This window comes from Puma concolor, chromosome B1 (genome assembly GCF_028749965.1).
Source record: "Puma concolor isolate L17-30 chromosome B1, mPumCon1.1.hap2, whole genome shotgun sequence".
Taxonomy (NCBI): Eukaryota; Metazoa; Chordata; class Mammalia; order Carnivora; family Felidae; genus Puma; species Puma concolor.
The window spans coordinates 7,680,509-7,702,979 of NC_141670.1; the positions used below are offsets into that span (position 1 = coordinate 7,680,509).

Below are 22,471 nucleotides of genomic sequence, written 5' to 3' on the forward strand. Positions count from 1 at the left end.
TTTTCTTATTTTTCCAGTTTAACTTTTTGCCAATTTCTGTCTTCCCACATTTCTTTAGGTAGCTCTTACCTCCTCTAGACAAGGCAATTAAGTCAAAATCAGTTAAACCAATCATGCATTTCCCCCACTTTTGGCCATGTTGTTCCTGTTCCATAATGTCGGCTCTCCTTCTCCATCAGGTGAAATCTATTTATTTATTATGTTCCTGTTCAAACATCACCTTTTATAAAAGTTTATTTATTTATTTTGAGGGAGAGAGCAAGAGCAGGGTAGGGGCAGAAAGAGAGGGGCAGAATCCCAAGCAGTCTCCACGCTGTCAGTGCAGAGCCTGACCTGGGGCAGGGGACAGCTTGATCTCATGACCGTGAGATCATGACCCGAGCTGAAACCAAGAGTGGGACACTTAACAGACTGAACCACGAGGCACCCTTCAAACATTCTTATTTTCTCTGAACACACTGGAAGAAAAATTCCTCCCTCTCGCACCTGGAATCATCTCATAAGACTGTTACACAACCGTGTTTCAGAGCTTACATGGGAATTATACTAAGTTGTTGCCCTCTCTACTTTCTCTGGTAGATCATATGCTAATTTATCCATCCATCCATCCATCCATCCATCCATCCATCCATCCATCCATCCGTTATCAAAGACCTGCTATTCATCAAGCACCTTTTTAGAATGTAGGCAAGAGTTCTAAGAACTGGGATGTTTGGGTGGCTCAGTCAGGTAAGCATCAGGCTCAATATGGGCTCAGGTTTGTGATCTGGAGGTCCTGGGATCAAGTCTTGCAACAGTGCGCAAAGCCTGCTTGGGATTCTTTCTCTCCCGCTCTCTCTGCTCCTTCCCTGCCCACACGTGCTGTCTCTCAGAATAAATAAAAATTTAAAAAAATTATTGTAAGCACTGATTCCAGTTTTTAAACACTGTATTGTCTATGTGGAAAGGCAACTTTCAAGTGAATTTTAATTTGCAAAACAGAATGTTAAGTGCTGTAATGGGGTACGGTCTGCGGAGAATATTTTAGAAGAGGAGAAAAATCTATGGCACAGATGGATAGGAATTATGTCCAGGCAATTTCTCTGGTTGGGGAGATTAATTTATTAATTAGTTTATTACTAACTATCTAGAGTCTGACATATAATTCGAGTTCAATAATTGTTGTTAAATATCCTTTATCCCGAGCCTTATTTTCTTCAGTGTGTTTGATAAGGGCTGTAAATAGTGAAGATGTTTCAGAGATAGGAAGAAATTACGAATGACAGTACCAAGCATTTCCACTGAACCAGATTTCCACAAGGAAAATGTCAGCTTTGCACACATTGATGGCAGGTGTATTATCTACCTAGCACTCCACTAATAAAGACAAATAATCGCCTCCAAAGTGGTCTCCTACTGAGCTACCTGAGCCCAATGAGACTAATGAAGCGCAGGAGAGAGCGTTTTGCACGCATTCCCATTCCAGGTGATGACAGTTCATGACCAGTGCAGCCTCGCCGCTGAAGGAGGCTCAACGCCGTCCTCCACGCCCCTCAAGAAGACGGGGTGAGTCATTTATTGCATATTTGACTCATTTCCCTAGAAAGTGCGGACGCGGTATGTGGAATATGTTGGGTTGTGAGAACGCCGGCGGCTCAACTGCTTTCCTCCACTTTCAGCCTCGCTGTAAACTCTGCAGCAGCTCCGCCAATGCCAGGAACGGCGTCCTCCGCGCAGACTCCCCGTTGCCAGGTAACCAGCCTCCCCCACCCACCCTCTCCCGGGTCAGGCGCCGCTGCCCCCTCTCCGCCTGGCGCTCCAATCAGGGACCAGCGTGGCCGTCACGTGGCCTTCCTGGAGGGCCCAGGAGAGCGGGGCGCGTGGTCCAGCGCGAAGAGCCCCGCCCTCCCCGCGCCCCACCCCCCCGCAACCCGCGGCCCGGCCGCCCCGCCCCGCGAGCCCGCGGCGCGCAGGCGGGGAGGGCGGCGCGCAGGCGGGGAGGGCGGGGCGCACGCGGGCTGATCTTGCGCCGCCGCCGCCGCCGCCGCCGCTCCCGCTTCAGCACCTTCCGCTGTCCGCCGCTGCGGTCGCCGCCTCCTCCAGGTAAGGAGCCCGCGGGGCGCAGGGTGAGAGCGGGGCGGGCGCGGGCGTGAACGGTGGTCTTCGAACCGCGGTGGCGTCGCAGGATCCGGCGTGCGAGCGCGCCCGTGGGGACCGCACACCGGGGCTGAGCGCGCCCTCCTGGGATTTGCACACGACGTTGCTGGCGGGCGAAGCTTCGGAGTTTTCGGGTCTCGCACCTGATTATCACGAGGCACAACGCGCAGCCAGCGTGGGTTTATCTGAGCTGCGCCTGGGGTGTAAAGCGGCCACGACGAGGGACACCATTCTGATTCTTAAGGTTATTAAGTATTTGTACTACCGGAGCCAGGTTGTTATTCACATCTGTGCCCGCCAGGCGCTTCTGTACTGACTACCAGCCCTTTCGAAGATGGTCTTAATATTCAGGTTTTACTGAGTGAAAAGGAAAAAAAAAAAAAAAAAAAGACGGTATTAAGTGTGAGAGGCATAGCCTGTGGTAAATCATAAAAATACAATGTTTTCCTGCTTTTCCACCCACAGGTCCCCAGAGTTTTGCATACAAATATTAAGTACACATATTTGTATTTTGCATACACATATTAAAAGGAGCAAATTTAAGCTGACTTTTTCATTTTTACTACATTAAAAGCCATTGATTTAAATGAAATTTAGTGAAGTTTGATTATGTACCAAATCTAACCCACATGTTTTTGTAACTTCTTTTGATGGATTGATGGAGCCTTTCACAAGGCTTTGAACGGAGAGATTACATTTCTGAATGTTTCCCTGAGTGTTTCGGAAATATCCCCCAGAGAAACTTATTTTCCCTACCAATTTTTTTTTTTTTAGGTTTATTTATTTTGAGAGGGAGACAGAGAGCGAGCAGGGGAGGGGCAGAAAGAGGGAGAGAGAATCCCAAGCAGGCTCCGCGCTGTCAGCACAGAGCCAGACCCAGGGCGGAACCCACGAACCATGAGATCATGATCGGAGCTGAAATGGACAGTCTCGTGCTTAACCGGCTGAGCCACCCAGGTTCCCCTCCCTACCAATTTTTATAACCAAAGTTACAAGTCCTTCTTGAACATTTTAAGGAACCTCAGGTAAGAAAAAGGTTTTCCTCTACGTTTTCTTTATAGCGTGAATTCTTTGGGGGGGGAATTTCTAAAATTCTCTTTAGGTGTCTGTATCTCTTGCTCACAGATCTCCGGGAATAATCTCCTCCCCAGTGAGAGAATAATCTCCAGGTGATTATGCTAGAACACCGCAGGTGTTGGGTATTTGCACTGCTCTGCTATAGAGGAGCCGGTGCGGGGCCTCTGGTGACGCAGCCCCTGGGGAAAAAGCACCCTGTTCCATCCTTTTGGGATTCTGCCTCACTGGCCTAGGTGTGCAAGGAGATGGGCATAGTTGTGTCTTACCTGTGTGAAGGAGGAAATCTGACAGTCTTTCACTGTTCTGTGATCTAGCATTGAAACAGTAATTAAGTGACTATGAAAAATGGTCCGTTAACTCAAAATTTGGGGAAACATTAGTGGATTAGAGATTAATGTTACAAATGCTAGTTTTAGGTCATTACATTGAGTTTTTGGGAAGTCTTCTCAATTGGAATAAACCAGGGGCCTATTTCAAAGGGCATGCATGGAAAGAAAAACCTTCTTTCCTTCCTTGCTTCCTTCCTTAACAGCCCAAAATATAATGGGCACTGTATTTATTTTTTATATGCAATATAAAAAATCATATTTTCTTAAGTGAGGTCTTTAAACTTTATATTAAAATGGCTAGTTGAATATTATTATTTATATTGATCTGAATTTCTCCTGCGTTAATATTTATAGAAATACATAAAGAACTGTGGGTATCTCTGGGGGGGGAAAGCAAATATATTTACTGGAAAGTTTAAAAATTCTTCATTCTTTTTATTTGTTATTCCTAATATTGGTGTCCTAAAATTTTTTGACTCTTATTCATTACATAGTAATGAATTTAGCTTAGTAGTTTAGCATAGTAATTTAGCATAGTAATGAATTTATCACAAATTTAGCTTTGGAAAAAAATGTTGAAAAAACTTTTAAACGTCTGTTTATTTTTGAGAGAGAGAGGCAGAACATGAGGGGGGAAGGGGTAGAGAGAGAGGGAGACAGAATCTGAGGCAGGCTCCAGGCTCTGAGCTGTCAGCACAGACGTGGGGCTCAGCACATGAACTGTGAGATCATGACCTGAGCCAAAGTTGGACGCTTAACCGACTGAGCCACCCAGGCACCCCTGGAAAAAAAAAAAAGTTTTTAAATCTTCTCCCAGTAGAGGGACTGTGAGGGCTAGAATGTTTTTGTTGTTCTCTCTTGCCTGTAGGTATACCCTCAGCCTGGGCTTGGAGAAGCCAGTGGCGGTTTTGAAATCACTCAGAGAAGATTAGGAACAGCTATAGTTTTGGTTTTTTCACCCTGATAGATCCTAGAAGTCCAACATAAGTGATTAGATTATCATGATCAATAAAATTGGTTCAAATTCTCCAGATTACCTAATTTTGTTTGCCTGAACTCTGTAATGAAGACTAAGGTGAAATTCAAACAATGGCGAAGGATTTACATTTCCTTCCTATATTCTAGAGTGTATTTGAAATCTAATACATGCCAGAAAGGTAAGTTTATCAGATGACCGAATAAGCAGTTTACTCAGCTCTTCATGGTATAATGAGGTATATACAACTTTGTGCAATTGATGAGTTCTGTCATTTTATCTTTTGTATGTCTATTCCATTTAGCAGATTGAAATATTAGAGTGAAGGCATACAGCTTTTAGTGTGTTTTCAGGAACAGAGTATTTTACTGAGAGTATTTTAATCCATAAAAATCATGTTAGGAATTTGGGAGGAGTTTCTTATTAACTCTGACTTCTTTTGTATCAGAAAGATACATTAAGAATTGCTTGGCACTTTTCAACATCCAAGACCTGCTGTGTTCTGTGATAATTACATGGTAATTATTCTCTCACTGTTGATGACACTATTCCTGGAGATTTGTGAGCAAGAAATGAGATGTGGATGCCTAAAGAGAATTTCAGAAATTCCCCAAAGAATTTACTCTATACAGAAACAAAACCCAAAGGAAAATCTTTTGTCTTACCTGAGGTTACTTAAAATGTTCAAGAAGGATTTGTGACTTTGGTTACAAATATTGGTAGGGAAATGTAAATGACCAGCTTTGACCTATGCCTTTGTATAGCTAAAGAAAATAATCCCGTCATGATTGATTAGAAGGATTTCAAAAGTTCTGGTGGTAAAACATTAGGATAGAGGGTTCAGATTGTTGTTACTTGATTTCAATGCCTAGAAAAAATATCTATATTTTATATAGATATCTGTATATAACTGGAGAGAAATTCAAACATTTGAAATAGGCTAGACTTTGTAAAAAAAAAAAAAAGGGGGGGAACCTGCAATTGAAGCCGTTGGTGGCACTTGTGATCCAGATGTGACATTATTGGCTACTTGAGTGAGATAATTTAAAAAAACAATGACAGAAGTCTTACTTTTTATTACTTTACATGTACTTCCAAAGTATGATTTTCTAGCCTGATGACCTCCTAAAACTCTGGAATTCTGCATTTTAATTATCTATCTATAGTAACAACAGTAAGTCATATAAATCTACACTAAGACCATATGGGAGATAATTTGTTACTGTTATTTGCTATTATAGGGATGACTGATAGTTGTCATGTTCAGGAAAACTATCAAAAGATGTAGGAAATGATTTTTCATGCTTTGGTGGGGATGTCACAACATTCAACACTTGGTTCGTAGATCCGAATGCTCAGACATTGAGAACTCACAGGAGAGGAGTTCAGTAGTTTTCCTTATTCTTAGGTTCGTCATTATCTTCCACAGTGTTGACACGTTAGGTTGTGAGCATCAACCAGTATCCCCGGCATCCTCATTTGCAATTATGTGTGATAAGTTCGGTTTCTTACCACACACACACACATACACACACACACACACACACACACACAATTTACTCTCAAATTGGAAAGTGGAAGATCATTCTCATCACACCGAGCACTCATGTTGATGTGCTGTAGGAAAACCTTCATTTTCCAATATATAACAGCCCCACCTGGAGCCTTGAGAATTGGATGGTTGGTTAATATGAAATAGGTAATATTTAAGCTTGGTCCTTTGAAATAAAACATTATGAATGAGTTTTAATGAAGAGTTAAGCAACATTTTATTTTTAAGGTAAACATGGTAATGGTTTTGAAGGGTTCATTTCAGAATTTTGGCCAGAAGGGTCCTTAGAGACCAGTTAATCTAACACTTATTTTGGATGAGATCACAACACACACAATGATGTGTTGCTCAGAGTGAATCTGTGGAAGAGGTGATCACCAGCATCATTTTCTCTTCCATTGTATTTTTTCAAATGACTAATTCAAAAGTTTGAGTAGTCAAGGATTTAGATGGCTTATATTTATTCTATATTGTTAAAATAATAACTGTACAAAATGAACATCGTACATGGGTTTGGTCTCCTAGAAAGTTTACTTAAAATACTGGTTAAAAAGTGTTTTCCCACAGTTTGTGCCATTTTTTAATTTTCTCGTTAATACAAGTTGAGTTTTGCTGTAAAGTCCTTTGTGATTTTTTGGCATCCAGTTACCTTAGAAATTCTTTATCCTAATGAATCTCAGTGGTACATAAGTGTACAGAGCCATCACACCTACAATTGGGTGGTAAGACTAGAACTAAGAAGCTTTCAGAAGTCACATGTGCAGCCTGGATGGTGGTTACCATTGGGCAACAGTTTGAAGTTAGATGTTTATTTTCTAGACCTCGTGCCACTTTGATACCAGAGCCGTCTAGAGCAGTGTTAGTCCAGGTGTGCCTTGCACCAGCAGCAACTGCATCTCCTTGGAGCTGGATGGAAATGCACATCCTCAGGCCACACCCCTAGCAAACCAGAATCTGTGTTTTAATAAGCCTCAAGTGATTCTTAACCAAGTAGAGTTTGGGAAGTACTGATTGATATAAGGTGCGTTATGCCTTTGGACCCAGTCCCCTCATGAGCTGCTAATGGCCATGTATGCTTCCCCTTTTGAAACTTTACTTGGGAGCACCAGGAACTGCTAAGTAAATGAATCCACCTGAAAATACAATAGTGGCTACATTTCATAAACATGGGATAGTATCTTTTTGGACATAATGTATCACCTTCACTATCCATCTTTAAGGGGAATTTTATGTTGGCCAGGGGCATAATTTTTGACAGATGGGCTACTAAGTAGATTAACAATTTACCTGATCTGCATTGGCCCTGCCTTAGCCTATACAACCCTTCACTTCTCAAACTTTAGGATTCATCTCAGGCCTTCTATCAGTGCAACTCAGGCATGCATACGTTGAAGACATTTTTGGATTTAGTGACATTATACGGACTATTTCTTTTCATTTTAAAGCTTTTAAGCTTTAAAACCATTGGATTTCCTTTGCTAGTTTTTCTAAATTGACTTGCCAAAATATATTTATTTATTTATTTTGAGAGAGGGCATGCACATGTGAGCGCATGAGTGGGGGTGGGACAGAGAGAGAAGGAAAGATAATCCCCAGCAGACTCTGCCCTGTCAGCTTGGAGCCCAATGTGGGGCTCCATCTCAGGAATTGTGAGATCATGATCTGAGCTGAAATCAATAGTCGGAAGCTTAACTGACTGAGCCACCCAGGTGCTCCATCAAAATAATTTTCTAACACACCTTGTCTAGAACAAGAAAATGCCAGTCCGAATAACAGCTTCTGCCAAATGGGAATCATGATTTTCACAGACAAAGGCCACCCTACCTTAAAAACTCATATGAATAATCCAACCCACAGGACAGATTAATTAGAAGGGGGCGGGGATCCTCAGGTTTACAGAATGATTCATGGTATAGCTTCTCAAGTCTTTCTTCAGCAGGAATGATCCTGTTTATAGAACTAAGGTTACACATTCTTGCCATACCCTATATGGAAATAATCCTTTTTTTATGATAAATAGATGTTTATATCAAATGTCTCTCTCAGTGGAATATTGACTTCAAACTTACTAGTTTATGGATGAAAACATATGATTTCACTCCTCTACTTTTCTTCAGCTGACTCAGAATGGTCACACTGAAGGTATATAAATGATCATATTGTTTAAGAAAAGCGGATTACTTTAGTCAAATTAAAAATTGCCCCACATTGCCGCTCAGGAGATTCTGTAATCCTCCAAGCACCTAGAGAGATGTAATTCCATAATTCATGGAATTTTCCTTTTGCTGGATAAAATGTAGGAAAGTATAAAAATAAATATGCAGATGGGTGATAAAATAAGTATGTAGGCGGATGATAGAATAACTCCATTCACTTAGGCTGCGTCTTTGAATCCGTGTCTTGATCTTACTTGTAATTCCTGTGTATTACTGATCAGATTGGAATTCGTACTGGCGTAGTGGTCATTTTGCGTGCAAACCAGAACTACCATAATGACCTTGGTCTTTTCTATTTGCTGCCTAATCCAGGATTTTAATGCAGGTTAATACTGTGCTTGTTGTGACCTATTTTACCGTGTAAGCTTTTAAGAACATCATGATTTGACATATGTCGGGCATGCTTGGATAAACTGCCCCGCCAAGCACATGAAAGGTAAACCTAGGAATGATAGAAATTTGAGAGATGAATCTTGATCAGTACAAGACACCAGAGGCAGCTTTTCGGCTAAATTATCTTTGCGCCATTAAACTAAGTAAGTGGTTCTCCACCTTTACTGTGCATATAAGTCATCTGGTAGTAATGTTAAAAAGCAAGTTTCCAGGCTTTACCCGAAGATTTTGATCCACTAGCTTTGGGGTGTGATCCAGGAATCTGCATGTTTTTGCAAGTTTCTCAGTTAATTCTGATGCAGGAGATCTGAGACACACACTCTGAGATGATTTAGAGGTCTTTTAAAATTTCATTCGTCCTTGATAATCCGTGGCTCTACCTATCAGTGAGAATAGCGGTCATTTAGAATTATGGATACTAGACAGAGGAGAAAGATCTCAAATGAGTGGGCCAGTGGCCGATTAAAAAAAAAAATCCTTCCCATTTTTGGGCAGTTTCTAAATGTTTTCGAATAAGCACATATTGATATATGATTATAAAAATATTTTTGCATAACTGTATAATGTATTAAAATTTTTATTTATTTATTCTTAAAGTTTATTTATTTATGTTGAGAGAGAGAGACAGCGAGCACTCGAGCTGGGGAGAGGCAGAGAGAGAGAATCCCAAGCAGGTTTCTGCACTGTCGGTACAGAGCCTGGTGCAGGGCTCAAACCCATGAACCATGAGTTTGTGACCTGGGCCAAAATCAAGAGTCATATGCTCAACAGACTGAACCACCCGGATGCCCCTGTATTAAAATTTTAAACACTGATTTTCAGCAAGGTGTTTTTATGTTGTTGTTTTTTAATTAATATAATCAATGCAGTTAAGAAAATTTGCAAAATTCTAGGGAGTATAAAGGTGAGTTAAACAAAACTACCTTGAATATCTGCATCCTGATATATCTCTGACCTTTGAATACACTTTCAGTCCCTTTTATTAATTTTTCTTACTGTTTCTCAAACCTGCTGGGTACCAGTGTTTGCATATTAAGATGTTATATATATGTTTATACATTTTTGTCTGATTATTTTCTTTGAACTTAATTTATAGTCTATTTTAACATAAAAATAACAAAATTTAGGGGCGCCTGGGTGGCGCAGTCGGTTAAGCGTCCGACTTCAACCAGGTCACGATCTCGCGGTCCCTGAGTTCGAGCCCCGCGTCAGGCTCTGGGCTGATGGCTCAGAGCCTGGAGCCTGTTTCCGATTCTGTGTCTCCCTCTCTCTCTGCCCCTCCCCCGTTCATGCTCTGTCTCTCTCTGTCCCAAAAATAAATAAACGTTGAAAAAAAAAATTTAAAAATAACAAAATTTAATATTTCATGATGATTTTTAAGTTATAAAAATACTTTGAGTTAATTTCTCCCTAAATATCAAGACACAAATTGTGTCTATTGATTACCTTTGTGAAATGAGAAATTTAGTATACTTTGTTTCCTTCTTTTCCAAAACTTCAGTACTTGGGAAAACCAAGATGTTCAGATTTTTATAACTAACTCTTCTCTGGTCTTCTCTTTCAGTAATTACTCTTGATATATGAATTTTTGTAACCATTGAACTTAACTATTCAGATTTATTTGCTTAATATATTTTTAAAATTGCATGAACGTCCATATTTGAGTTGTTTTAATTTTTTAAAAGCCTGTAAATTTTTTTTTTAAATATCGGACAAGCTAGGGGCGCCTGGGTGGCGCAGTCGGTTAAGCATCCGACTTCAGCCAGGTCACGATCTCGCGGTCCGTGAGTTCGAGCCCCGCGTCGGGCTCTGGGCTGATGGCTCGGAGCCTGGAGCCTGTTTCCGATTCTGTGTCTCCCTCTCTCTCTGCCCCTCCCCCGTTCATGCTCTGTCTCTCTCTGTCCCAAAAATAAATAAATAAAAAAAACAAAAACAAAAAAAAAAAAACGTTGAAATATCGGACAAGCTAGGGGCGCCTGGGTGGCGCAGTCGGTTAAGCATCCGACTTCAGCCAGGTCACGATCTCGCGGTCCGTGAGTTCGAGCCCCGCGTCGGGCTCTGGGCTGATGGCTCGGAGCCTGGAGCCTGTTTCCGATTCTGTGTCTCCCTCTCTCTCTGCCCCTCCCCCGTTCATGCTCTGTCTCTCTCTGTCCCAAAAATAAATAAATAAAAAAAACAAAAACAAAAAAAAAAAAACGTTGAAATATCGGACAAGCTAGACTTTATTTTTTTAGTTTGATGTTTTCATTTAAATTTCAGTTAGTTAACATACTATGTAATACTGGTTTCAGGTGTAGAATGTAGTGACGCGTCACTTAAATACAGAGTGCTCATCCCAACGAGTGCCCCCCTTACGGCCCATCACCCATTTACGCCATCCCCCACCCACTCACCTCCTCTCCAGCCCCCCTCAGTTTGTTCTTTGCAGTTGGATCCATTTTATGGTTTGCCTCTCTCCAAAAGCCTCTAATTTTTATTCAAGTAATTTTCAAATGAATTTTTCATGGATAAATTGCCTTCTAAACCCTTGTGTGTATGACAGTGCGTTTCTGTTGGTTCATTTTCCCTTCACACATGAATTATAATGTCCATTTATAGAATAGTGAGATCACAGTGGCTGAATTTAACATAGTTATTGTACTGCTGATTTTTGGAATTTGGTGCGGTGGTGAGATGTGTTAATCTGCATTTTCCGCACTTGTACATAACATTTAAAAAAATTCTACTTACATGCTCATAGGGTCGTACAAAAAAATAAATGAAGTGCCCTGACTTTGCCGTAATACATATTTTGCTTGAAACGAGGACTGCTTTCAGGGTCCTAATCAGGGTCTTTTTCAGCCCAGATAATGTTATTTTGGCTACTTCTTGGGTTGTTGCTTTTATTTCTGTTACTTGTGCTTCTGTTTTCTCTAAACATGTTTATAATATGTAGGTTGGGGTTTCATCCCCTGTACACCGTATATTTCATTTCGTCTCTAATTAAAAAAAAATCTTTTTGTTTTCCCACAATGTTTTTGAATTTTTTTTTGCTTGTTTTCTGAAATCACTAATAGATTTTGGGGTTTGTTTTTTTTTTTTGTTTTGTTTTGTTTTTCCAGTTTGAATTGTGCCTTTTATTGCTCTTTGGTACGGATCTTCTGTTGCTTTTTATTTTCTTCAGGATTATTGTTTTGACTATCTCATCCCACAGCCTTTTGATCATAGCTGGTGGTATCTAATATCTTCATTCTCATTCTGGAATGGGAGGAGACTCATAAAGGACATCCAAAGACAATATGCAGATTGCTGCCTGCAGGGCTCAAATGCTGTGTTCTGGGACAATGTATCAGTTACATCACTATCTGATCAGTATAAAAATCTCAAGATCGATAAAAATGTTTGCCAATATCCGGGCCTAATTGCCATCATCTGTCATGCTTTTCATTACCCAGTATGGTTCTGTTGTGCTGAGATAGAATTTTCTCCCCTCTACCTTGGCCAAATGGTTGGAGAAAATACATAAAAAATACAAGTACCTTGTTGCTTTTTCCTTCCTTTGTATTATATCACTAAAGAGTTATACTTCTTTGAGTACAGTATTCTGTCTTATCTCTCATTTGTCCCATTTTTTTCTAGTTGCTGAGTTTTCATTTATTTTTACTTTAATTTTTGAGAGTGAGCACGAGTGGGGGAGGGGCAGAGGTGGGGAGGGAGAGAGAATCTTAAGCAGGCTGCACGCCCAGCCTGGAGCCCAGTGCGGGGCTCAATCTCACAACCCTGGGATCATGACTGAACTGAAATCAATAGTGAGATGTCAACCGACTGAGCCACCCAGGAGCCCCTCACTGAGTCTTTCTGTAGTCACTGAGGACGTATATGTAAAAATCATGAATTGAGTGGACAGGACAGAGAAGAGGTGCCTGAAGGGAATGACAACGGCAGCACTGTATCTCCCACGACATAGTGGAATTTTTCTGATTGACATAGATGTTGTTGTTTTAAACGGGGACAGCTAGTGAGGCAGTGATGATGTAAATTTATACATACTTCTTGGGAGAAAGCCTTTTAAAATTTCTAGCAATGTTGTGGATGATCCACTAGAACACTAAGACCCAAGACAGCAATGAAAGAACCTATGTATTTAGTGGGGATTCCTCACAAGAATGATGCTGAGACTGTGTTTTGAGTGCTACTAGGAAAGTTTGTGTGTACGCATGTGTGTGCCTGCATGTTTTCCATGATCTTACGGGGCCAGTTCTGGTTCCAGCAACAGAAAATACAATGTGTATTACTCTTCATATAAATAAAAAGTCTAGAGTTAGAGTGCAAGTATCATAGCTAACTTCAATGCTCAATTACTATCATTGTGACTCAGCCCCTCTCTACCGTGCTGGCGCTTTCTCAAACTAGGTAGGATCCCCTGGCAATTCCTGGTATCTTCTCAGGATAGCAAGATGGTTGCACGAGCTCAGATTTCAGAGTGACTATGGCTTAAGTGGATGTAAAATAGAGCCTCTTTTTCCAGCAGTTCTTATCAAAGCCCTGAGTTTCCCGCCGAGACACCTTGAACCTGTGTTCCCATCGTTGTGTTCCCATCACATCTCTATGGCTAGAGAAGTGATTAGCATCAATCTGAATCACCTGCTCTAGTTCAAACTGGTCTTCCACTTCAGCCTTGAGCCAAGTAGAGCAGGGACCCGCAAACCAACCTGTAGAACTGTTTCTGAAAGAACAGAAGGAACATGATGGGGAGGCAGATGGCAAAAGTTCACTGCTGTTTCAGTGGGAAGTTGTAAGAGGCCCTGAGGGGCTGCTGTAGAAGCCAGAGCACCTGTTAACACCTGCCTCACGCAGGAGACTGCCGGCAGGTTGAGCCTGTGAACAAAACAGGGCTTTGAACCTGGAAACATGGGGCTGTGCAGAACTTCTCAGTTGGAATCTGAAAGTATAACAAATTTTCAGTTAAGTTATATTTAGCTATTTCTCTAGTTTGGCTCACATATTAATCGTTGTGGACTTAGTGCCATGTAAGTAACAGAATGCAAAGTAATTAAGAAATGCCTCCATATAGGAAAAATAGAACCCAGTAATGAATTATTAGTAATGTAATTATGCCCTTTGCTTATCTGTGGCTGGTTTTTATTTTTGGGGTCCTGATCTTAATTTCTCAGTGACTTTCAGGCATGAGTGCCCACATGTCCTATGCACACTGCACAGTGTATCTCAGTAGAACTCTACCCTGGACCTGTCCTGTTCCTGACTTCCCCTTTCAGTAAATGCTGCCGGATCAATGAGTAAGGCAGCTGAGAAACCTAGTCTTCCTGGGAGTCCTCCTGTATCTTCACTTGCCATCAGGTTATTAGTTCACCCTGATCGTTTCTCACCTCCTTCTTCATGTTTTGTTGCCCTGTCGCCCACCAGCCTTCTCCCGGGAGTGCCAGGATAGTATTTGTAAATCAGAAAATCTGATATCATAATTACCATGCTTAAACTGCTTCCATGACTCCCCGTCACATGTAAGATAAAATCCACAATCCTTATCGCGAGCTGCGTGACTTTCCATCATTTTCTCTTGTACCTATTGGTCCGTCAGACAACTCACTCTTTCTCCTCATGTATCATCATATTTTGGGCATAGAGAAATAATGTCTGCCTAGAAGCTCACACCTCCCCCTTTCTTTTGTTACAGCCTCTTGAACACTTAACGCGGATTTGGGTTCATTTGTCTTTCTGCTCCTCTTACCCTTCTGCTCATTTGCTATTAAAGCTGCTATTGGGGCGCCTGGGTGGCGCAGTCGGTTAAGCGTCCGACTTCAGCCAGGTCACGATCTCGCGGTCCGTGAGTTCGAGCCCCGCGTCGGGCTCTGGGCTGATGGCTCAGAGCCTGGAGCCTGTTTCCGATTCTGTGTCTCCCTCTCTCTCTCTGCCCCTCCCCCGTTCATGCTGTGTCTCTCTCTGTCCCAAAAATAAATAAACGTTGAAAAAAAAAAAAATCTAAAGCTGCTATTGAAAATTGTTTTATAAATTTGTGTCGATCAGATAAGAAATGAAATGTAAATAACACCAGACCAGTAACTTAAAGAGACATCAAAAAAATACATAACAAGTAACTGAAGATAGCGCATCAAATGTTAGAATTGCAACCTTTCTGGTGTTTTCTTGGCCTTGGTTTCATGGATTCCGGATAGCTCCTGCAGCAACAGTTTCACGTCAGCACCCAAGACAGAAGAAGCAGCGAGAGAAGGGCGTCTGAGATTTCTGCCGACATTCCATCAGCTGAAACTGAGTCACGTGCCCACACTAAGCCTAATAATTGTCCAAGGAGGACGGTATTACTACAACTGGCTTATGGTTTAGGCCAAGCATCACCTCCTAGGTGATAGGAAAAGTCCATCCTCCCTGAGATCACTGTAATTCTGCCTGTACCCGAATACGTTGAGTTTCTGTTGGCAGGGGCGGACACGGGTGAGAATGCTGTTGGTTAGACACCAGACAGTGGTTGTGCCACGTCTAGCTCTGCCGATGCCGTAAGCTTCTTGAAGGAGGGCTTTTTTTTCCTGTTTGTTTCTTGTTCATCTGTGTATCTTTAGTAACTAGAATCAGTGCTTAGCTATGATACACACTTGCTAAATATTTACCGAAACGAATGAAATAAAATGATAACGGCAGAGATATGTACATGGATAAAGGTGTTTTTCACCGAAGGTGAGGTAGTCGCAAGGTGAGTATATTTGGTAAGGCACAATAGGGTAACCCAGCCCTGCTTATTGTATTATCGTAGGAAATAATGATTGGATTTTAGTAATGGTGTTTACCTGTGGTGATGAAGGCATGATAGTTAAATATATTTAAAGACAAAGAATTAAGGGTTTAGCTAATTGACATTATTGACTAATTAATTCTACTTTCTAATATATGACTTCTGAAATTATACAATACCTCAGATTTGATTAAATACAATAAAGAAATGCAAAATAATAGCGGCTTAAATGGAATCGAAGTTCATTTCTCTCTCATTAAAAAGAAAAAGGTCTGGAGGTTCGAAGTCCAAGAAGTTTTCAGAGATCTAGCTTCTTCCAGTTCTCTGTTGTACCAATTCTTGGGTGTAACTCTCATCTTATGACCTGGGATATCTACTGGGACCTGGGTCTTCCTCGTCCAGGTACAGGTGAGAGAGAAAGGGTGGGCTGAAAATGACACGTCCTGCTCTTAATGTAGCCCATACATCCTAATGCTATTTATTGTCAACAATTTGGGCAGTACATAGTCTAGCAATACACTTTCCTCTGTTCCTAAAATTATTTTGTCTAATGTTGATTCATCGACATTTTATAAAAATGCTTTTCAGAGGACATTTTGAATTAATTTATTCTTCTAGGTTTTATGAAATAGCAAAGACAGATGTTTATATGGAGAAATATATGCTTATCTAAAAATACAGATATCTTGAACAGTTGATTATACTCTGCTGTGTCCACTTTCATAAAAAGAATTGCTTTCTTAAACAGGAAGATATTTTTCTTTGAATTTTGATTGAAACTACATTTATGTACCTTAAAAATACAATATATTTAAGAAACTACTCAAAAATGGACTTCCTTAGAAAATCAAATTATTAAGTAGTGGTTAACTTGGAACTCCATTTTATAGTCTAAAAACGCAAAATATTTGATTTATGATACAGCATAAAATGTGCTGGAAATTTTAGACTTATTAAATTACCTTAGTGCACATCATTTTTTAATTTTTAGACTAGGTCAATGTGGAGATTCCAGCTAGGAACTTTGGTCAAACTTTCAAGAGGTGTGGATTCATTAAAAAGAACTTACTGGGTATGATAACTGTGATACAAAGGAGCATATCATCCAGAGACAGTTCTTCTCTTAGTTTTTTTTTTTTTTAAGGATACACAGAATGTTATCAGCATTCATCACCCCCACCAAGGATAACCACTATCCTGACCTCTTGCAGAATAGGTTAATATTATCTGTTTTTGTGCTTTATGTAAATAATAGGATAATGTATTATCTTTGTGTCTAGCTTCTTTCAATCAACATTGTGAGATTCATCTATAAAGGTTACATGGAATTGTTATCCATTCATTCTCATTACTGTAAACCATTCCATTGTATGAATATATCCCAGTTATTTACCCATTCTGCTGTTAGTATAGATCTGAGAAGTTTCCACTCTGGTGCTGCTATAGAAGTGCTCTGAACATTACAATACATGTCTTTGGTGAGCATAAATACCCATAATACCCATTGCTGTTGGCTAATGAGCGGGAGTAAAATGCTGGGTCATGTGGTGTGTTTGTGTTCAGCTTTAGAGGATCCTGCCAATGAGTTGTCCAAATTGTTTGTTTCAATTTACATTCCCATGAGTAGTATATGAGTTTCAATTACTCTGCATTCTTGCCAACCTGTGGTATTGTGCATTGTAGCCCTTGTGTTGGAAATGTAGCAGTATCTCATTGTGGTTTTAATTTGCAATAATGATGGATAGCTTTTCATATGTTCATAGTCTTGTTTTTGTGACGATGGAGTTCTTTTGTCTTTTGTCCAAGTCTTATGTCCATTTTTCTGTTGGCTTAGCAGTCTTTTTTCTTTTTTTATAGATTGGTTTTTTTGTTGAATATATATGTATTATTAATATTTTCTCCCACTCTGTGTCTTGATTTTCACTCTTTTATTGATGTCTGGTGAATATGTTTGTAATTTTATTTTATTTAAATTTTTTTTTAATGTTTATTTTTGAGAGAGAGAGACAGCGTGTGAGCAGAGGGAGGGCAGAGAGAGAAAGGGAGACTCAGAATCTGAAGCAGGCTCCAGGCTCTGAGCGGTCAGCACAGAGCCTGACGCGGGGCTCAAACTCACCATTAGTGAGATCATGACCTGAGCTGAAGTCGGACGCTTAACTGACTGAGCCACCCAGGTACCCCCATAAGTTTGTGATTTTAATATAATCAAATAGGTCAATTGTTTTCCTTTGTGGTTTTGTGCTTTTTGGGTGTGTCTTGTTTAGTAAATCTTTTTCTACTCCAAAGACTATATATTCTTATTAGTTTTCTTGGAAAGCTTTATTGTTCTACTTTACATATTTAGATTTCCAGTCTCTCTGGTATTGGTGCTTTTTTCCTGGTATTCTGTAAGATTGGGATGAAGATTTCTTTGTATTTTTCTCTAAGGGTATTCAGTTGACCCACAAGTAGTTATTTAAAGGCCTGTTCTTTGCTCACCATACAGCATTATCACCTTCATCATAAATCAGTTAACAGCCCATGAAAGGGTTTATTCTAGATTCATTGTGTTCCATTAGTGGGTTTTTGTATCTTTATATCAGTACTACACTGTCTTAATTATTGTAGCTTTATAAGAAGTAATGATAGCTGATAGTGTAAACTTTCAGCTTTGTCACCTTCAAGACTGCCTTGACTATTCTTGGCCATTGACATATCCATCTAAATTTTAGGTTAACTTGTTAATGACACTGTATTAAATCTGTAGATTAATTTGAGGCACTTTACATCTTCACAGTATTAAATCTTAATATCCATTAACACGTGTCTCTACTCTTTTGTTTAGGATTTTTACACTTAGTTTAGGAGAGAGATTGCTCTATAATTCCCTCTCTCAAAGTCTTCTCCAGGTTTTGGCAGGGCATAAAGAATTGATGTGATTCCTTTCACTGTAACTGTCAAAATTTGTGTAAAAGTTTTTCTTTAAACATTTGCAAAAATGGACAGTGAAACCATTTGGGCCTGGGAGATTGTCTGTGGGAGAGTTTTAATTGTAGCCTTATATTAATGCCACTTAGATTTTCTCATTCTTTCTTCAACTTTGGTAACTTGTGTTTTTTTTTTTTTTTTGAGGAATTTGTCCATTCATCCAAGTTGTCTGTTAAATTCCTGCAAATGTGGGGGCGCCTGGGTGGCTCAGTCGGTTAAGTGGCTGACTTTGGCTCAGGTCATGATCTCACGGTCTGTGAGTTCGAGCCCCGCGTCGGGCTCTGTGCTGACCGCTCAGAGCCTGGAGCCTGCTTCAGATTCTGTGTCTCCCTCTGTCTCTGACCCTCCCCTGTTCATGCTGTCTCTCCCTGTCTCAAAAATAAATAAACGTTAAAAAAAATTGTTGAAAAAAAAAATTCCTGCAAATGTGTTAATACATTCTCTTATTCTTTTTTGATTGTCAGTAGTTCCAATAGTGATGTCTTTTTTTTATTCCTGTTATTTATATTTGTACTTTTTCTGTTTTTTTTTAAGTCTTCTAAAAGTTGACCTAAAGGAACCAGCATTTGGTTTAGTTGGTTTTTTTCTGTTATATGTTTGTAAATATAAATGTGCTTTCTCTTTTCAGAATTATTTCCTTTTTCTACATTTTTAAAGATTTATTTTGCTTTCTTCTGACTTTCTGAGATAGAAAATTAAATCCTTCTTTTTTATTTTCTGTTAGAAAAACATAAGTCGATAACCCTCTACCTCCAAGCATTGCTTGAGCTGTAACCCCCAATTTCTATTTGTTGTGGCTTTGCCATCTAGTACTAAGTTTTTTCTAACTTCCATTTTTACTTCTTCTTTGAATCAAGGATTATTTAGAAGCACACTGTTTAATTACCAGACAGTTGTGGATTTTCTAGTTATCTTTCTTTTATTGATCTCAGACTTCATTCCAACTGGAAAATACAGTCAAAGAATTCCAATATTTTGGAAATTGGTCAGGTTTTCCTCCTAGCTCAGCACATTGTTTATTTTTGTTATTACTCCATGTTCACTAGAAAAGAATGTGAACTCTATCACTGTTAGATACAGTATTTTATCTATATATGTCATTTGGCCAGTTTTATTAAATATGGTCAGATCTTTTACACTTCTACAGAATTTTCTCTATTTCATCAGATACTGAGATTTATTACTCAAAGCTTGCCATTATGATGATGGATCTGTATCTGTATCCTTTAATTCCATTATTCTTGCTTTTTATGTTTGAGAGTCCTGTAGTTTGAGTGCAGACAGTTTTAGGACCGTTCTGTCATTTGGTCGAATCTACCCCTTTATTCTTAAGTAATGTCCCTCTGTCTCTCTACTACTGTATCTTGCCTTAAAATTTATTTTATCTTTTATTTATGTAACTATAATAGCTGTCTTTTGGTTAATAATATTCTAGCATATAATTTTCTGTTTTTGACTTTCAACCATTCTATATTCCCTTTTAATAAAGTATGACTCTTGAGAAGAGTATATGGTTGAGTTTTTTTTACATAGTGTGCCAATTTTACTCGTAAATTTAATCCACTCTCATTTAATGTGTGAAGGGCGCCCAGGTGGCTCAGTCAGTTAAGCTAATCTTCTTTCTCAAAAATAAACATTAAAAAAAAAAAAAAACCTAATGTATAACTGTTACAATTTGATTTACATGTACAATCAAACCTTTTTTTCTCTGGTCCACAAATTTTTTATTATATTTTCCTTTGATTCACTTAATAGTATGTTTATTATTCTTTTTGTGGTTAGACCGGAGATTCTAAGATGTAACTTTGACTCGTTAACAGTTTAATAGAAGTGATTAATTTTACCTCTTCATTGATCCTAACTCCATTTAACTTGCTCTCACCTTTTGTGTTACTGGTTTCATAGAATTTAGTGCTATAAATGTTTTAAATTTCAGAAGACATTACAGTTATTGTCTTGTGTAGTTAGTATCTGCTTCTATTCAGCCGTATATTTCCTCTTTCTGATGATCCTTGTTATCTCTAACATTTTCATCTTTCTGCCTGGGTTCATTTTCCTCCTGCCTGAAGAACTCCCTTTAATGTTTCCTAGGTAGGGCTGGTTGACCGTAGATTTCGTAGTTTTTGCATTATGAAAATATCATAATTTTTGCCTTCATGTTTATTTTCACCGGGTGTAGCCTTCTAGGTGTGTGGTTATTTTTTTCTCCTAACTTTAAAAATGTTATTCTATTATCTTTTGACTCTATTATTTCAATTGATCTTTGACAACATTCTGACCATATTAAAGATTTTTTTCTTTGGCTGTGATTTTCAGCGTCCTACTGGCATGCCTAGATAAAGTTGTACTTTCGCTTATCCTGCTTGGGATTTGGTGAGCTCTAGGAACTTGATTTTTTTAAATCAGTTTTGGAAATTTCTCACTCTTTTTCTCTTTAAATAGCTTTTTAAAAAATGTTTATATTAGAGAGCTAGGAAGGGGCAGAGAAAGAGGGAGACACAGACTCTGAAGCAGGCTCCAGGCTCTGAGCTGTCAGCACAGAGCCCGGCACGGGACTCGAACCCACAAACCTCAAGATCATGACCTGAGTGAAAGTCAGATGCTTAACTGACTGAGCCACCCAGGCGCCCCTAAATATTTGTTGTTATGTTTCCTCCCCCTTAAAGACTCCTATTACATCTGTATTTAGCTTTTCACCATACTGTTTCTACTTCTTAGATTCTATTTCTCTCTCTCTTCTCCCTCTGCATTAGTTTTGGTGTATGCGAGTCAGTTTTACTCCGTGGCGCTAATCCGGACTTCTCCTGTATCTAGTCTGCCAATGAACTCATCTATTGAGATCTGAATTTCAGATATTGTGTCTTTCAGTTTGAGTAGCCGTCTTATATTTACTTTGTATATATTCTATCCTCTGGTAAAAATACATCACCTTTTGTCTATTTTGTTTGTGACCACACATTAAACATATCACGTGACTGAAACTAAGGAGAAGACGACTGTAGACGTTATCCCTGTTACTAACTAGAATCACCAAACACTGGAGTGTTGTCAGCAGTACCAATTTGTTGTGGTTCAAGGCTGAGCTTTGAAATTGTTTTGAAATTTGAGCTTTCGGATGGCTCTTTGGATGTGGCTGTTTAATACTTTGAAGGTCTGGTCAAAGCCTGAAATGCTCAGGTGGGAACTTCGGCAGACTTCAGGCGCGTGGGGGTGTGCTCGTGGAGACCTGTGCACAGCCACATTCCCGGGATAGCAGGGATTAAGGAGGTAGGGGTCCCTCAGGGATGTGACTTTGATGGCAGTCGTCAGATAACCCGTTGGTGTTCCTCTGGACCCCCAAGCACAGGTCCTGATCCAGCCCAGCCCAGTCCCTTTCAGCCTGTAAAGGGAGACTTCGGTGTTTCCTCACTTCTTGTGGGATCATTCTTTGTCTCCTTCCTCATCTGCTTGTCCCTGGCACTGCTTCTAAAAAGACTTGGGGATTAAAGAAGTCTTAGTGCTGGATCCCAGGGACAGAGACTGAAGTTAACATGTTCCGAGATACCGTGGCTGGAAGTGGTAAGTGAGGCAGGAAGCTCTAGGAGATGAAGAGTCCAAGTGAAGTTAGAAAATATAATCCAATTCTACAATATCTTTGTGTGGACAAGTTCATTTCGGAGTCCCCCCCCCCCTTTTTTGTTAGTATTGGAAAGCACTGCTGTGAGTTCTTAGTGTATAATTTTTAAAATTTAGATTATATGTCTGACAGCAGAAATGTGCAGTTTAGTGTTTTGTACCGGCAAAATGTGCTTATTAGCATAATTAGCATAAAAGAAACATTGTAAGCTTTCAGGAAATCCCCCTCCTGGCTCCTTCCTGTCACTACTACTGTCTCCCCGAAGAAAACTCTCTCATAACTCCTCGTAGCATCGATTGGCTTTGCTTGTGTTCCAGCTTTTTCTAAAGGGACTCAGGCAGTACGTTTGACCTTCAGTTGTCCTTACATTGTAGGGTGTATCCGTTGTGTCATGTATAATGCATTTTACTTATTGTCTAGTACCCCAGTGTGTCACTGTCTTACAGTTTTACCTCTCAGACCGGGGG

The 22,471-nt window shown here is 39.8% G+C and overlaps 1 protein-coding gene across 11 annotated transcripts in view; it reads left to right on the forward strand.

Moving 5' to 3' along the window:
* The first annotated feature begins 1,974 nt into the window (after positions 1-1,974).
* WDR17 (WD repeat domain 17) overlaps positions 1,975-22,471 on the forward strand; it is a 109,254-nt gene continuing 88,757 nt past the window's right edge. For 5 of the 11 annotated variants that reach the window (XR_015249913.1, XM_086703120.1, XM_086703122.1 and 2 more), the window contains exon 1: positions 2,066-2,082. The gene's annotated coding sequence lies outside the window, so the exon portion shown is untranslated. Of the gene's footprint in view, positions 2,083-22,471 lie in introns of all 11 variants that reach the window. The other 6 variants (XM_086703119.1, XM_086703121.1, XM_086703123.1 and 3 more) reach the window with 4 other exon arrangements.